Source organism: Micromys minutus, assembly GCF_963924665.1.
Source record: "Micromys minutus genome assembly, chromosome: 8".
NCBI classification, from domain to species: domain Eukaryota; kingdom Metazoa; phylum Chordata; class Mammalia; order Rodentia; family Muridae; genus Micromys; species Micromys minutus.
Window position 1 is genome coordinate 3596822 of NC_137977.1, and position 15421 is coordinate 3612242.

Sequence of the window (15421 nt, forward strand, 5' to 3'; positions counted from 1 at the left end):
CACTCCCTGTGCCCAAAGTTCTGCTTCAAAGGAACAATTCGTGCTGCGGGGCTGAACACTGAACAAAAGTGGCTGGTTGACTCTGACTTGTTTTCTTTAGACATGCACAAGGCACAGGTGTGGTCTTTCAGGAAGCTGTGTTAGCTAAGTTAGAACACACTGCTAAGGACGGTTCCTGGGCCTCCCGGAAACTCCAGTGTAACTAGATGTGTAGCTGGACTTAGCTATTTTGCCGGTTCTTCCTTTTTCTACCCTTTACCATCACAGTCAAATTCCCTATTGCAACATAGGAGAGAAAGTATGGGGGAGGGTAGAAAAAGAGATCTGTGATTATAAGTTCCTACTTTTTTAAAAATTGAGGACCGCTACTATTAACAAACTGCAACCCACTCACTTGAATGACCACCAGCCCCATCTATTGAGAGACGTTTATATACCCTCTGAAAATTTCCCAGAATTCCAAAGTAACATAGTTTCAGAAACTGTCTGCAGCTGGCAAAACCACAACAGAGCTTTATAATATTTCTGTGTGTTTTAAAAAAACAAAAAAAAAAAAACAAACAAAACAGAATTTCAGAATTGTCACTACAGAGAACAAAACAAACAAACAAACAAAAACCCTTTGTTCACAAACATTACTCAGAAAGTGGACTAGCATGGGCTGCCTAACATGAACCACTAGTGTGTCTGGGATCCTAAATATTCCAGGGCCCAGGATATTCCTATGTTTCCTCTTCTTGACTTCCTTCCTGTTCTGGGAGGAGATTGTGACCTCTCAGAGCTTACATTGCCAGGCTTCTAGTATTTTCCACACTGGTACAGTTGCGTCTATAATGTACAGGCAGTTTCATTAATAGCTGAGAAGTAAATCTCACTTCCTTTCTATTTAAATTCTCCTACAGCTGATCCTTAGTTTTGCTTCCAAACTGGACTCGTTTCTCCTCCATGTTACTACTACAATCAAGTTACCTTAGCTCTCGTTAATATTTTTTCTTCCCCCAACGTCTTGTTTTCTGATGTGACTTCTTCCTGGAGCCTTCTTAATTAATTCTGCCTTTCAGCATCCTCCCTTCCGTGGCCTGGTAACAACATCATCAGAAAAAGTTCTGTTCTCTGAGATAAAAATGAACTCTGTGTTTTCTGAGTGCTGTCTTTAGGTGAAGTCATCGCTGGATGAAACATTGTACAATCCGCACAAGTGGTCAGTGCGCTGGGCATGCATCTGCTGCAGAGGGATTGCAGCTAGCAACCCACACTCCAGCAACATGACTGGTTATTTCTGTTATCAGGTACCATGCACTGCATATCTTTGCTCTGTACCGTTGGCAGTGACATATGGTTGACGGCACCAGCATCATGACAAATGCACTGATAATGGGCTAAATTGGATCTAGAATGTTGCTCTAAATTCATGCTCTCCAGCTGGTAGAACTTAGAAAGGCATGCGCTCCTGGGAGGTCTAATGGCTACTGGGAGAATATTGTCCAAGGAGATTGTGGGCAGCGAGTTTCTTCCTCTCTTTTGTGTGGTGGCCATGAGCATTTTCTGGTCTTCACTAGCATGGTGTTTCACATAGGACCCCAAGCCGAAGGGACAAAGCCATGGCTGGAATCTCCCCAATAGGTGAGCCAGGTGTTATCGTAGGTATTCACTGAAGTAATAAGAATCCCAGGAAGAACACATTCTACAAGGGTACACTTATGTGGTGACCACTGTTGTCTGTGTACTGTGACTGGCTGAACCGTTGTTATGGGTCCATGACTCTTCTTTGGTTTTGTCTCTTTGGGGACCTGTGGGGACCATTCTCATATAATCTTAGTCATCCATCTTTTATAGCACATGTTATTCATATCTAAATGTGCTAAACACGTGATCCATGAAAGGTCTGATATCAATGTATATTACCTCCTGGAACTATAAGGTTATGCTAGCATATCTGACAAATCCCCAACCTTCAGTGATTTCACATAGAAATCCAATTTGGTGGAATTCAGTAGCCAGAGGCTCTTCTCCAGATGTTAATCCAAAAATTCATTTGTTTTATCTATCTCTTTCAGTCTCTTTCTACTTATTTTATCAAACACTTATCTATTGCTGCATTAACATCTAAACTTCCTGGCTCACAAAAGTAATTGCTATTTCCATAGAGGACGGGTTGGAGAACAGGTTAGCTATGTGGCTCTGTTTCATTTAGGTTGTTGCTAACGCTTCTCATGAGGATGGGTCATGTGAAGGCCTGGCTGGATCAGCAGACCAACTTGCTGGATGACACCACATTTTCTCGTGAGACAGCAGCAGAGAAAGAAGGCCCGAGAAACAGCCTGTGTACCTGTCTGGCATGAGCTGCCTCTGTGTGTGGGCATCAGGTATTGTCATTTCTGAAACCTGTGTACTGGAAACTACTCACGAAGTCTAGCTCACATGCCAGAAGGTAGAAATTAAGCTCTACCTTCCAACATGAGAATATCAATAACCCCCCAAGTGAAGCATGTTCAAGAGGATCAAAGGTCCATACCACAGGGCCTTCCATGGTTCCTACATTGTAGATTGCTTTGGCTACTCTTTGGGTCTGAGTTTCTTAGCCTTAAGCAGATATACCGTGAAAATCTTACACCACATTCACCCTCATTGCATTTATAAATGATATGCAACCACCTCAAGATTCAAAGGGTAGCTGGAAAATATACTCTCCAGCTATTTTTAACTATTTCCATCCTGTACCCGGAGTTAGTGTCTTCTGGGCTTGGGGGTGACAACTATTTGCTCATCTCTGTATCTTCCATTCTGTAGGACAGGGTTTATGTAGAATGTGAGTGCTTTAGTTATTCAGTAAGTAGATCAGACTATCAACAACAGGAAGTAGTTTCATTTTGTATGCATTTAAAAGACAAACGTAGGGGTGCTGGCAAGCTAAGGTATGCCCTGACTCTGCTACTCAAATTCTATTTACAACTCAGCTTTTGCGAGTGAGTCTGTACGCAGAACTACTTGGGTTTGATGATCCTCTTGTTATTTCTTATTAATTATTTATCCTCCCTCCTCTGAACTTCCTTCAAAAGGCACATCTCGAAAGAAATAGTTCTTTACTAGAGAATATTACATAAAGGCGAGAGTGCTCAAAGATTCTCTGCATCATTACACAAACAACTCAAACAAGATGCTGTCAAATGCTGGAGTGATGGGATCACAGGGTAGCAGAGACAGGAAGCCAATTGTCATAGCAACCAGAAGACCTTCAACTTAGAATGTAGTCTGGCTCTAAGAGCTTTAAGCATATAAAGAAATGTCTAATTTTATAAAGATGTGTCTTAAACACAGAGGATTTTCTAAGTGAATGCAACTTAGAAACAGTGTGGGAAAATGCCAACCCAGCGTGTTAGTGCAACCTTACATCCGGCTAATAGTAACAGCAACTCACGACCTGTTCAGCATTATGAGTTGTATTTTAGAAAAATGTTATTGTTCATTTGGGGATTATGCAGAGATACATGCTTAGTGTAGAAAATGGGGAAATGCAGAAAGTATGAGACAGAATTAAAAATAACCCACCCAGAGTGAAACAATTAAAGATTTTTTTTTGTACAAATACACAGGGTCCCTGACTTAACAATGATTCAATGTAACATTTCTCCCAGCAGAATGGGAAGCATTCAGTAGAGACTGAGCTGTGCTCTTTGGATTTTGTTCTTTCTCCGGCTCTGGCCATAAGCTGGAGAGTTGTCTTACCTTGCTGTGCAGTGTCTATAGGTCCTCACCAGATCTGGACTCGAAAGGGGAAGCAGCCGAAACTGCAGAGTGAGCTGTGCTGCTAATGGCTGCTGTTCTCAAGACTTGATGTAGCAAATGTGGTTTCTCCTTCCCAGCTTCCAATTTGTGGTGTGTTTACAGAGAGCTAATCACACAGGAACACTAGGAACATCTGGAGTTCAATCACAGGCTTGCAAACAAGACTGACATTTTTGTGTATTTGTTTCACTTAGTATGGTGACCTTCTATCCATTATCTTGTGGGCATTGTCCCAAAGCTTCTCTATTCTTCAAAGCATTATTTCCATTATTGTATATATATTTATATACCTTAGATATATCATAAACATAATGATTTATGTAATATTGACCTCTTGATTGATTTTACATGTGTGGTATCACAAGTGATTTAGTAATCAACCATTTATTATATAAGTGTTTAACTGATAAAATATAAAGATCTCTGCACATTTTTGAATATCATCATGTTTTTTATAAATAATTATTTTGTATTATTTGGAAGACAAGTATTTATTTACTCTTTTTTCTTTAATAAAATATCTTCCTGGGTAGCCTTGGCTTTACACTGGACAGTTCTGAGATTATATGGATGTGACCTTTGATGAGCTTAACGTGAGAACTGATTTATTTGGTTTTCTGAGATCACTCTACTCTTTGCCCAGGCAGTCTTAGAGCTTACTGTCTATCCTGGGCTGCCTAAAAATCACAGCAATCTTCCTTTCTCTGCCGTCCAATTGCTGAGATCACAGGAATGTGCCACCTTGCTTAGTATGATAGTTTAATCTATATATACCTATAGCTGATTATAATTCAGAAAATTAGGGTATGAAATCATTCATGAAGGGTGTTTTCTCTTTTTCTGGTAAGAACATGGAAAATCTGATCTTTCAATAGTTGTCAAGTTCCTAACATAATTTTCTCCCTGTAGTAGTCACATTGTACACGGCCTCCCCAGGTTTCCTCATACTGGACAGTTGCATCTTTGTTCCACTAGGCCTGCATCTTCAGACTCCCCGCCTAACCCTATGCCTGCTCTTCTTTGCCCCAGAAACCACAATTCTACTTTTTGCTTTTATATATTCATTTATTATATATCTATATATATATACGAATGTAAATAATGATAACATTTACTAAGAACAAACTATAAAAAAATCTCATGTTAAAACAGTGTTTAGCATATATGTAATTTTAACTCTTATCAAAGATTGTTGCAAGTTTGCTTTATTGTTAAGTTGGTGCTTGTTTGTTTTTGCATAGTTGGCATTGCATCTCAAGAAAATGAGGCTTGGCTGAATATGATATTGTCAGATAAAGGTGATCTTCCTTATTTTTCAGGTTAATTGATACTTGATATTTTGGTTTTCTGGTCACTCACGCAGTATCTAACTACACAGTACAAAGTAGCCAAATTATGTTTAGGGAAATGGCAGAAACCTGAAAATTATGTCTTAATCTCAAACCAAGACACACTTTAGGGTTTTTGACAGAATTCAAGCCAGCCACTAAAACATACATGTCTAAAAATCAAACATCCTAGTAACATAATTCAAAGGTAGTCTAATTTGATACTCACATGCTGAAGAAAGATTAGGAGAATATTGAGGATCTTTGCTTATCATAATTAAAGCATTATGTTTTCACAAGAGCCATAGACATCATGTGTACGGACCTTGTGTTTCAACAAGATCCACGAACGGCATTTGTATGGTAAAAACACACTATGGTCTTGAATCGGAGCCATTGTTCCAGGCAGCATTCATCAGCATCGTGTGCTGGCATGTACAATGCAAAGGGAGCATGTTTGTGTGTTAGAACCCAAGCTGTAGTGGGGTCCCATGATGCATCGTGGCGAGGCATGCCAGTAACGCCTCAGGTTCACTACACATTTGATTTTAAATTCATTTTTGATGATTAAACATTCAGAAAGGCTGCTACCAGATGTCTCATATGGGACAGAGACCCCAAGTTTAAGACACAGGCTTAGAGATGATTTTTTTTGGGTGGGTGGGTGCAGCAGAACTTTATTGATGGTATTCAAGAGAGTAGGGAGGGCTCCCTAGGCCCCTTTTATTATGGGGGTCTGAGATGGAAATTGTAAGGGATATGTTCATTGTTGGGGGCCAAGTTGGGATGGGACTCCTCAGCAACTGATGGCTTCTCTCTTGCTCTCAGTGTCCTTGCTGGGGTGTGGGTGGTCCAGGGTTTCTTACTCCTTAGAGGTCATGTGGGCCATAAGGTCCACCGCCCTGTTGCTGTAGCTGTATTCATTGTCATACCAGGAAATGAGCTTCACAAAGTTGTCATTGAGAGCAATGGCAGCTCTGGCATCAAAGATGGAAGAGTGGGAGTTGCTGTTGAAGTCACAGGAGACAACCTGGTCCTCAGTGTAGCCCAGGATGCCCTTTAGAGGGCCCTCAGCTGCTGCTTCACCACCTTCTTGATGTCATCATATTTGACAGGCTTCTCCAGGCAGCATGTCAGAGCCACAACAGATACATCGTAGGTAGGAACACAGAAAGCCATGTCAGTGAGCTTCCCATTCAGCTCCGGAATGAACTTACCCACAGTCTTGGCAGTACCAGTGGATGCAGGAATGATGTTCTGGGCTGCCCCATTGCCATCATGCAACAGTTTTCCAGAGGGGCCATCCACAGTCTTCTGAGTGTCAATGATGGCATGAATTGTGGTCATGAGCCCTTCCATGATGCCAACGTTGTCATGGATGACCTTAGTTAAGCAGTTGGTGGTGCAGGATGCATTGCTAACAATCTTGAGGGAGCTGTCATATTTCTCATGGCTCACACCCATCAGAAACATGGGGGCATCGGCCAAAGGGGGAGAGATGATGACCTGTTTGGCCCCACCCTTCATGTGAGTCCATTGTGGTAAAGACACCAGTAGATTTCATGACATACTCAGCATCAGCACCACCCAATATGATGTTACCAGGATCTCGCTCCTGGAAGAAGGTGATGGGCTTCCCATTGATGACAAGCTTCCCATTCTCAGCCTTGACTGTGCCATTGAATTTGCCATGGGTAGAGTCATACTGGAACATGTAGGCCATGTAGACCAGGTCAATGAAGGAACCGTGTATGGCAACAATTTCCACTTTTTCAGATCCTGAACAGAAGGCAGCCCTGGTAACCAGGCGCCCAATATGGCCAAATCCATTCACACCGACCTTCACCATCTTGTCTAGGGACAAGGCTGGCACTGCTCGAGAAGATTCGACTGTCTGTGGAACAGGGAGGAGCAGAGAGACTAGATATTATTTTTAAGGAATGGATTCATAGCAGTTTATAAAAACTTTGTGAAAGGGGCAAGAATGACAGTTCCTTACCCAGCTTTCTCAGGAGTTTACAGCTGTCATGTCGCTCAATGATGCGAGGTCACCATTGTGGTGTTGCTATTTAAAATACAAGACCACTTAAGTGGGAGTCATTTGGGGTCTTTTAGGGTGTGGTCTGGATTGTAATATTGTGACTCTGACCCCTTCTCCTCTCTGATTCCTAGCTCCTATGAGATGAACAGGCTTCTCCTGTCCCCATGCTTTTCCATGATGTCCCATGTCATCACTAGCCCAAAAACAATGGGGCCAAGTGACCATAGACTGAAATCTTAAAACAATGGCCTCAATTAACCCCTTCCCCATTAAGATGATTGTCTCAGGAAGTCTGTCACCATAGCAGGAAGGTAGCAGAGCCTCTGCTACCACGGTTCCCTGCTGCTGCCATTGATGCTGTTTCTTACAGTCTCAGCCTAAAGCGTTTCATCTCTGAAGGGCATCACTTGTAATGACACCTTCTTAGAGCCACCCGGTCAGGATCAGCTCGTTCCACACAACAGCTGCAAGTTCAGTGGGACTGACAGGTGAAAGCAGGGAAGGAAACCGAGTTTGTGGACCAAGTTCATTCTGCGGATTACTCTTAGCTCTGTTGATCTGTTGGCTGGAGATACAAAGCAAGCACCTCAAGACCCTCTTGTAATGGCTCCTCTCTCAAAATATTCCTTCAGGAGAGTTTAGTAGCATGGAAGGCTGATCTTGTGAGGAATTCTCTGTTATTATTAGGACATTCATGAAACTTAACTTATTGTCATCACTATTTTTAACACAGGATGATTTTTTCCTTTTATTTTGTCAGTAGGAGCCATTGCTTTCATCCGAAAAGGCCTCTGGGGAAGGATTGTGATGCTGCTTAGCCTTTCCTTTACTTCTGAGATGAGCGAGAGGAACCAGGATGTAGCACAGAGTCTGAACAATAACAAAAATATCCTCCTAATGATCTGTCTTAATTAAAAAAATAGAGCAAATCTCACAGAAGCAGGGAGGAGGCAGTCCTGTGCCTCTAGGCATCTGACAATTCAAGAACGTCAATTTTTTTTTTTTTTCTGCCAGCCTCTTGTAACCCAGGAGACCACATGGAGGTGAGTTGAGGGAGCCCACCACTGATGGTACACAGCAGGCTCAAAGGGTAAGTCAGGTCTGGTCGTTTAAAGGGGACTGCTTTGATACTGTCTGCCTGCTTGCATGTCTGGAGTGATTTAAAAAATACTAATGTTGGGTCCTGTCTTTAACAACCAGCATCAGAATGTCTCAGCTGGGAACAGACCTGGCCTTTTTTATATGACTAGGAAGGTGTGGGTCTCCCAGATAGAGAGGCACAGTAGTCTGAAGCAGGAACAGTCTCCAAACTTTCTTACCCATTATCTGGGTTTTCTACATCCCACTCGACAATCTCTTAGAATTGCAACTCTCTCTTCTTTATTATGTAAGTCTTCTACAGACTAGATTATAATAATAAGTCTGCTAAAGACACACACGTTTTGATATTTAAGTTAAAAAAACAAACTGCGTTGAAAGAAATAATTCCAAGCCAAGTCACAGAGCGACCTTTGAAGCAGTTGACAACCCTGAAGTCAAGAGCCACAGATGAGATGGTGGGATTTCATAGAAGGGTCACCTTAGTTTCTGGACCTGGAAGACAGGAAAATGAACGCTGGTCTGGAGAAGCACGTGTGGGGTGCTGGCTGACCTCAGCAGGTCCTTGTGCAGCCTACTCAACTCACGACAGCACCGGAAGCCTGACATCCTCTGGAGATCCAATAACAACTTGGCATGCGCTAACTCACAGTTGTGCACAGAAAGCGTCCTGTCCACCACTTCCACTTCATTTATTTATTGGCAACACCAATTATTATTTTCAATAAAGGCATATTTTCTCAAATGCTTTTTTTCTGTTTCTAGAATATCCTCTAAAGAATGCTAATGAGATCACTGTGTGAGGTCACTACGCCTCTTGGATTTTTTTTTTTTTTTTTTTTTTTTTTTTTTTTGGATGATTTGCTTAGGTTTCAAAACATCTAAACGTTGATCTGCTGTGATTGGGCGTTTAATCTTTACCAATGTGGTAAGAGAAAACAGATAGGACAAGGATAAAAATCAAGCTTATAGCCATACATTGATGGAATTTTGTGCTCTTTAGGGTCACCATGTTGGCATCGGATAGATGGTTTAGCGGGTAAAACTGCTTACCACAATACTTGGTGATGAATTTGGTGCTCAGGATGCACGTGGTGGAAGCAAAGAACCAACACTGATTGATTGTGTACACATGCACACGCACGTGCACACACACTGCAGTTTAAGCTCACCAATTTGCCACTATGTGGTATCACATGTACTGCTGTTGAAGTTGTTGCTAAAGTCTTTGTATAGGACGTCAGATGATGAAAAGGTCTGATCATAATTCTCCAGCAACGATCTCTTGCTGAGACTCAGCCCCAGAATTCTCATTTTCACCCATCTCTCCAAACTTAACTTTTCCCAAAACGTTTGTGTAATTTTTATTATATATAATTAAGGTACAGGACATGATGTTTTGGCATAATCATACTCACTAGATACAGTCAGGCAAGTGACCATTCCCACCAGATGTTAACACTCATGCATTCACATGTCTTACTCAGAATTGAACCAGAAGGTCACTCATGCACAGATCATTGGCACTTGGGGCTGGGGAGTGGCAACTTAATGGTAGTGTGCCTGGTGAGCATGTGTGAGGTCCTCTGTGCCATCCTTCACCGAGGAAAAAGAGAAGAAAAGCCAGAGAAAACAAAACAAAGGAATATGCAAAGGCCGAAACACAGACTTCAACCCAGGTCAAGGAGCTTGGGAGCTGTAGAGCACCTCGGACCCCTGGTGCTTGTTGTTCTGTATTTTTGTTTTTCTCCTGTGGCATCAGGAGACCCCCCTCCCCCCAAGGCTTAGGCAGCCTTCCTGTGTATGAATTTTCCTTTGTGTTGGCTTCTCAGTGGCCTGCCTCCTGCAGGCAGTTTTATCCCGGCTCTGAGTGTGCAGGTGGGGTGTTCGATCCCTCAAAAGCAGGTCTTGAGGTCCTGTGCATAAAATGAAGGCAGAAATAAAGGTCCAGAGGAACTTGTGGTGCAGAAAATGTGTGTCTCGGGAGAAGGATGGTTAGCTTTAACAGGCTGGGTTTTAAAATGCGGCGCAGGGCCACCATTTCACTTAAAAAGTGATAGGCGGGTGGGTGGGGAGGGGGTAAGGGGAGGTTTCAGGAAACAGCCTGAAATTTCAGATTTTGATTTGAAGAAATGCTATACATTTGGCTGAAGCTTTCTCAGCTTTGTTCATTAAGTCCCTCGGCACACGTGTACTTCTTTAAAAACTGTCATTACATCTAGCTGATGATTAATCTAACATGTAATATTTAAAGCCTACTTAAGATCCTCATAATAGCCATGAAAATCATTTCAGGCATGGCTACTGTTGAGAGCTGCTAACAAAACAGTTTCTAGACTTTATCTTTTCGTTTACAGTGAGGAGGCAAAATCAGGTTCTTGAAACATGTCACTAGCCACTCAAGCATCGAGGTGAGCCTGCAGTTATCTGTTAGACTCAATAGAAGGAAAGCAAAGGAGAGAAATTCTTGACCTCTCCCTCCAATACTTAAGACTGCAACAGTGCCTGGGTAAGAAGGCAGCAGGGGGTGGGGTTACTGACCCCTGCTCCTCATTGTCTCAACACTTGGTCTTGGCTACAAAGACTGCTGATCCTAATTCGGTTGTCCCTCCTGAGGTTTGGAAGCTGGCTGCCTCCCACCCCCCACCTCCTCCCTTTTGAGCTCTGATGTACTTATCTACCGTGCACTGAATTTGGGCCGAAGTACCTATTTTTCTGTACGAGTACATTTTCAGTGAGATGAGAGAATGCATCTAATGGGTTGATGGCTTTTGTAACAACTATTTTTCTGTCGATGTCTTCCCATGTTTGGGCAAAAAGGCAGAGAAGATTAGTTAAAAGATGAAATCATGGTAATTATCAGAATTTCCCTATCGCCAATGTAATGCTTTCCCTTTAATCATGGCCCATAATGTGTAACCTTGACTTTGCAGGTCACATTGGCTAGAGGGACAAATCGCAAAGCACAGTTAACAATGACAAAATAGTCTCTGGCCCTGGGTTCTCTGCGGACAGAATCTACGGGTGCAGAGCTCCGAAGCTTTCAGCTCCTCTTGGCTGCTAGAGGCAGCTAAGACTCTTCTTTCTACCTGGTTCCTTTTGCTTATTTCTCAAAGAGGCATCTGTGTTCTCTCCATTGCCCCTGTGTTCTGTGTGCTCTATGCACACACACACACACACACACAGAGAGAGAGAGAGAGAGACACATATAATTTTTTTCTCATCTCAGAATGCTGGAAACACTCTCTGGAAGCCAAGTAGGAGGAGGTTTAAGGGGAAGCAAAGGGTGACAAAGACGTTCTTCATCACCATTAGGCTGAAAAAAAAAAAAAAAAAAAAAAAACAAAAAAACAAAAAGCAAGAAAGAAAAGAAAATCAAAAGGAAAGGACCTGAGTGCTTCTTAGGTGGAGAAGAAGGTTTACTGTAGATAGAAGGAGAGCACAGCCAGAGGCAGACACATCTGGAAGTAGCCAAAGTAGTCATGACCCTGGGCCATGTGAAAAGACTGGGAAGAGGAGGTGGCGAAGGGAGGAAGGGAGCTTAGAGCAGCAAGCAGGTGGCCAAAGGTACAAAAAGGGTTGGTAAACAAAATATCTGTGTTATATAGAGAAGGCCCTCTGGGGGAAAGGTAGTGTAGCATATACATATACATATACATATATATACAAAGGCTGGAGAATTCTGGGTAGAGGATGGGGTACGCCATCCATAGCCTGTAGCAGGTAGGAACTTAGGGATGCTGGGAGAACCTGGTAACCTAAGCCATTTCCCACAGGTTTGAAACTTAACACAAGCGAAAGTCCTGGACTCCTGGTATATTTGTCCTCTAGGCACATGGGCTTCAGATACTAGGTTTTCCTCACTTTATGAGTAGCGTGGCCTTGGGTAAGTTAGTCAACCTTTATGTGTTTTCTCACAGCAGTACAGGGTCATCATGGTACCCATAGTGAGAAGGCTAGGCTGATTCTATGACAGGCTTCAAATTGGCAGTTGATGAGACTAGGCCTAGATTGCAGTTTTCAAGAATTTCCAAGCAAGCCCAGGCCTCAGAAGCTACCCCTCACCTGGCCTGAGGCAAGGACAATGGGTCAGCAACAGTTTCCAGACTTCCTTGGATACTTCCCCAGCACATTTCCAGTCCCCACACCCAGGTAATGGAATGTCCGTAGAGATGGACCCAACAGATTAACAGAGGTCGCCTACTCTGGGATTCCCTAATGTGCTTTAAATCAGGCCTGCAAGCTCACGTGGGTGTCTCCCTATCTTGGTAATGGGAGACCCCAGCATGCAGGACTTCTGCAGAATAAAAAGACACTGCATTTACATACTATTTGAGTCAGGGTGTCATTCTTCAGCCAGTCATGGATGTAACAACAGGTTGCTCAGTTTAAGGCATGGACTAGGCTTCTAATACCTCATAATGAGTAAACAACTAATGTCAGCAGTTATAGCTCCAGCCCATATAGCCAGCCGACCGACCACTAGTTCTTATTATTTCCAAAAAGCCCGTTGAGACTTCATGCTCAGGGTTTCTGGTGTTTTGCTCTAGTATGCTAGAATTCTGGGGGGGTGGGGGGTGTGGGTAATATCAAGCTGGTGTCTCTTTTTATATGATTGGTTAAGAAAGTCTGGGAAGGTGGCTCAGTGGGTATGAAGATCTGTTAGAATCCCAGAATGCACATAGAAAGCTGGGCATGACCTTGTGTCCCTGTAACTCTATTGATGGGCAGAGACAGGAGGATCCCATTCTGTAAGGCCCCTACATGCACAGACATAATCACATACATCTTCACAGATGCATACACACACATACACACACACACGCACACAGGGATACACACATCCAAAGAAAGTTCCTTGGAGGAGCTGAGGACAAGTTTGGTGCATAAACCCAAGGTCATGAGGTTACATCTTCAGTGCAGACATACAGTGTCAAGCCCTGTGACCTGTGCTTGCAATTCCAAAGCTAGGATGGAGGATAAGGGATGGAATTAGTTGGGCTCTTGGGGTTTGCTGGCTACTATAACTCCAATAAGTGAGCTCCTGGTTTAGTAAGAGATTTATCTCCAAAAATAAGGCAAAGAGTAATTGAAGAAGATATCCAATATTAACCTGTGCCTCTACACTCATGTTCACGAACACATGTGTACACATATAGAACACACGCAGGGTTCTTTTAAGTACATTACACAGCTAATGATAAGAACCTGGTCTCCCAATCTGCTTCTGTTTACTGATCTAGTTACCATTTATGCACTTGCTAATATTTTAACTTCAGTCTCCTCTCCTTTTTCTTGTTACATATCAGTTTCCACTTGGGGAGACCACTTTCTCTTATTCTAAGCTATGTGGGATGGGATAAACCTACTGTTGGTTTCCAGGTGACCCCTGGAACCTCTTACAGAACTGTCCAACTCTCCTGGCTCTGTGATTGGTTCACTGGTGGATGATTAAACATATTAGCACCAAAAAGACCCAATGACAACTGTGCTGGGGTTTCTGGAAAATGAGTAGATCTTTTCCACAATGCTATTGGATGAGCCTTCTCATCCTTCTGGAGGAGGATGTTTTCCAGAATGTTCCAACTTTAGAATTTAGTGCCAGGGAGAAAGAGAACTCTGTCTTTCCAACTGCAGAATGGAACTTCCCTGCAGCTTCCTTCAGGCTTGCAGCCACAACTAACAAAATCCCTTCCTCTAATCTGTCTCAGTGGCTCCTTCTCGTCATGTGTACCATACAGGGTCCCCACTGCAGCCTCATGTTACAGCTAGAACAGATTCCTGTGTCAGGAAGGAACATTTCTGGATTTGTACGATACAATTCAAGGCATGTGTTTCTCATTTGGAGTTGCATGTCTGAAATATCTAAATCTTCCAAGGCCTGATATCCTTGTGGCCTTCTTTGATATGCAAATGTCATAGAGGGGGGAGTCTTTTGTTAAACTGGTTTCCAGACAGGGTCTCTTCTGCCAGATAGGAAACTAGCTTGCTTAGAGTTCACCTAAGTACTAGGAATCCAGGGTGTGGCACCTACCACGTTTCAGAAGTGAGCTTCCTAGTTAAACATGAATTTTTGATTAATTGAAAGTTAATTAGGAATTCCACCCCCACCGACATTATCTCTCTTTAGAAAATGGTTGTAAAATGTCTGAGTGCACTCTTTTTAGTAATCACAGTATAGCGAGCATAATTGCATTTTTGATTATTAAGAATTTTAAAGGGCCCGAGGGCTACAGTCTGACTAAATTCTTATTGGACAATGTTTTACATGGAAGAACTGTAGGAAATTGATGGTAGGACATCTAGGAATTTATTTTTATGAAATCCTTAATACCTTTTTGCTTTCATTATCTTTTGAGTTTTCTTAATTGATTTTTATGCAAAATGTTAATCAAAATTTTGATCAGCCAGATTTTGGTTAAGGAGTTTTGCTCTTAAAATACAAATCATTGAAAAATTGACATTAGTGTTTACACAGTAAAATAGTTAAAATGAAAAGTTTTCAACCATTTTAGCTTATCTTAAAACTAGGTAACTAAAATGATTTAAAATATTTGTGTGTGTGTTGATGTGATGTTGATGCTATGGCAGACGCCTGGAAGTCAGAGGACAACTTGCTGAAGTCAGTTCTTTCTTTCCAACACGTGGGTTCCAGAGTTCACATTCAGGTGACTAGGTTTAGTGACAAGTGCCTGGACCATCTCACTATGCAATCTAGATCACTGTAAACTGCAACAAATGCTTTCTTATAACTCTGGGGCCATGGCCAGTGCACTAGCAAATCCAGTGCATAGTGATGGCTTACAGTGCTTCAAAAATGAATCGCTACACATGCTGGAAGGACACCCAGGTTCCCATGGATCTAAGGATACCCATGTCACTCTTAGGACTAAGTGATCTCTTCTTGGTGTACCACACCTTGAATGTTCAATGCCCTCCACAGACCCAGGACCACTTATCTGAAGTTATTTTGAGGGGCTGTAGACCATGGGGTCAGGTCTTGATGGTTCAAGTCCCTGCCTTTGTTTCCGGTCTTTATACCCAGAGAAACAGCAGCTTTGGGTTTCTGCTTTTACAGATGGAATCTTCTTACCTGACATACCGTGTCTTCCATGATGGGACTTTCAACTCTCTGAAATGCAGAGCCAAAATAAACCACTCTTGCCTT